Here is a 3225-nt window from a genome sequence, read left to right as displayed (position 1 = left end):
TTTCATGAATTTACAATACACTATGGAGAGCAGAAAATTAAAACTATCAGAGTTCTCCTGTCTCTGTGCTTCTAATGTGTGCGGTGGGTGACTGGGTGGGTGACTGACTGTGTGAGTTCAGTGAGTGTGGAGGGGGAGAGAGAGAGAGAGAGAGAGAGAGGGTCTGTTTAAACTTCTCAATAAAATCCTTAAAAAATGCTTATAAAGCATTAAAGGTTTTGATAACACTTTATAATTAAGTCTCTTTTGTTAACAGTAGGGAATGCATTAATTAACATGAACTAACAATGAAAAATATATTTTTTACAGCATGTTAATTCTTCATTGATAGTATGAACTTACAATGAACAAAATATTTTTAATATTAGAAAAATAGTCATGTTCAAAAGATAAAACTTTAAAATGTAATAATATATTAACACATTTTGGAATTGATTTTGATAAACATTAAATGGTATATATTTATTAATGATGTAAATTAACAACAGTTAAATAATGTTGTTTTTAACATTGGTTAATTCACAAATAACATTAAATATTAACAATATATGTTTTACTTTATTCATTTGTGTTAGAATAAATTATTCATGTTAGTTAATGGAAAAATAAATCATTAAAAAATGCTTATAAATCATTAAAACCTTTGGTAACTATAATAATTTCTCATTTGTTAGCATTAGTAAATGCATTAACATGAACTACCAATGAAAAATATATTTTCACAGAATTTAAAGTTTTATATGTTGTTCTGTGTGTGTGTGTTTCACAGAGTTGATGGTTTGGAATAACCCTTTAATTGCCGTATCCCTTAAAACCAAACTGCCAGAGGGTTACTGTAATGTGTGTGCTCGCTGGGCACCGTTTTATCGATGCCACCGGGATGGCGTATGCTGACGGCTTGGGCCCGTCATCGCTGCTCGCAGCTATATTTCAATTTGTTTTCTCGGCGCCAGATTGCTGTTGTCTCTTCACAGGGGATAGTTGTCTATCAATCATGAACATTTGCATTCAGCCGCAAACTGGTGGTCCAGCGGTCTCGGATGCGGGAATGGTGCGTCACGTTTTTTTTTTGAGCAACTGGGATGGTGCCCCCCCTGGAGTTGGTTCCCTACGCAAACGAGACAGGGGTAGCTGCAGCTTGGAGTAATGGGCGTGTCGAAAGGTAGGGGCGTGTCGAAAGGTAAGGGGCGTGTCGAAAGGTTTCTCATTGGTGAAAGGAGTTTCCTCCCGGCTACTGCGATGGCCAATCAGTAGTAACCATACTTATATACGTCCTTTCCTTTTGCTAAAAAAAATCCTTTAGACTGAAAGATGATGGCGGAGGTAATGCATGTATACCATATCATAATTTGTTGTTTTCTTTGCGTTAGATCTTTCAGCTTTGGTAATTATTAAATTTTTATTGACAGACACATATTACAGTGAGACGAAGCAATGACTGCGTTTGCATTGAAGACTTCAGAGTCGGCAATTTATATCGATGTCCGTTTTGTGCAATCAGAGTTTTTAGACCTGAAATACACAAGATACATAGTCATTTGCAAAGCCACAGACTTCGCGCGGTTCGTCATGAACGTAAGTATAAGTTCAGTTGTGATATGCATGCCTGTTACCTTACAGATAACTTAAGGTTATAGATAATAATGTGAACGGTGATGTTACATATCATAATTGGAAACTTATGTCAAACATGTTTTGCTTTATATATGAATTTTCCTATTTGAAATGTTTTTTTTTTGTTTATTATTCTTATAGATTTGATCATCTTTGACTGCCACTTGGAATGCAGAAAAAGCAAGCACTTTCACTGCTTCCACTGCTTGCTTACTTTTTTCCATTTCTTGATTTGCTTGCAAACCTAATCCAGGAGATTCCAATGCAGCATTTCTCCAGTAATTTTGGAGTCTTTGTGCTCATGGTGAGTTTGGACAGTAACATCAGTTTAATTTAGAAACCAAATAAAAAAAAAAGGCCTAAACAAGTAGCCTTTGAATTTCAGTATGGCCTGTACATTTCTCTGGGGGTGGCTTTTGACTTTTCAGAGGTGAGTCTTCAGATCGTTGTTCAACACATTTGTTTTGCAAGCCAGTATAAAAACATAATTTTAAACATTGTAGTATTTTTTTTTTTTTCAAGACTAACATGTCAAGAATAAAGAAATAGTGGTGTGTACTGCTACTTGAAGACTCAGGGTAAATTCTAATTCTAATATAAATTTAAAGTAATGACATTTTAGCATTTTGTAATTTTTCTCTCTCTTTTTCTCTCTTTCTCTCTCTAGGTCTCCTACAGATTGGAAAAGGGACAGGAAAGATGCTGAGGTTGAAGGCCCATGTGAAGTCAAAACTGGTATGTTAAACAGTTTGAAATATAACTTAAAAATATTTAATAAAAATCCTCAGTCACATTCTTCTTGATGTTGTTTATGAAGAAGGAGACAAAGCCTGTTTAATGAAACAGTCCACCATCCAGGTTTTCTTAAAAAAGCTCACTTTGCCTGGCTGGACAGTATGTATAAGTATTACTTTATGAAATGAACAAGTTAAGCTAATATCTTAAATTCATTTTTTGCATTAAAAATATTTTTTTTTCTTTTATCTTGTAGGTATCGTTGACTGGAAGTCAGTCAATCCGGATGTGAGGGAGGAATATAGGGTGGAGTTTAAGCTCACCAGGTGTGATGCCTGTGGATTCCTCTACAAAAACACCACTGGATATTGCGGCAGTGGAAAGAAGGGGGTCTTCACTGCGTTCTATTCAGGCAAAGAGTTTGATGGCTTTGATGACAAATTCAATTGACGTTTCAAAAAATTAATTGTAAAGATGACGACAAAATAAATGTTTTTTGGATAAAATGGTGTTCGTTTTTACTTCATTTTGTAATTATATGGTGAGTGTTTGATCAAACATATGTATATGTATGCCTTTATACAGCAACATTTGCTGTACCATTATTATAAAAATAACATTTACTTTTAGTTTGTATGTACTTAAAATGAAAGTACAAAACTAGTATGACTTTAATAGTGTCAGGAGACATTTTTATCTTTAAAATAATTAGTTTTTAATGATTTTATTTTATTATTTAGTTCATGTACAGACATTTCAAGTATAATGCAATAAAAAAACAAGATGAATACATTGTAAATACAGCTCAAAATGTGTAAACCAGAGAATAACAATAACAACTGAAGTATAAAATGAACATAATGCAAATAAATACAA

The 3225-nt window shown here is 33.7% G+C and overlaps 1 long non-coding RNA gene across 1 annotated transcript; it reads left to right on the top strand.

Moving 5' to 3' along the window:
* Window positions 1–1301: 1301 nt before the first annotated feature.
* LOC306869336 lies at window positions 1302–2851 on the top strand. Its single transcript, XR_013784162.1, has 7 exons — window positions 1302–1323; window positions 1410–1575; window positions 1756–1918; window positions 2000–2044; window positions 2137–2192; window positions 2282–2349; window positions 2606–2851. It is a non-coding gene; the product is annotated as an uncharacterized lncRNA (long non-coding RNA).
* The last annotated feature ends 374 nt before the right edge of the window (window positions 2852–3225 follow it).

This window comes from Barbus barbus (assembly GCF_936440315.1).
Source record: "Barbus barbus genome assembly, chromosome: 5".
In the NCBI taxonomy this organism is placed as follows: Eukaryota; Metazoa; Chordata; class Actinopteri; order Cypriniformes; family Cyprinidae; genus Barbus; species Barbus barbus.
This window is presented reverse-complemented; position numbering and strand designations above follow the sequence as displayed.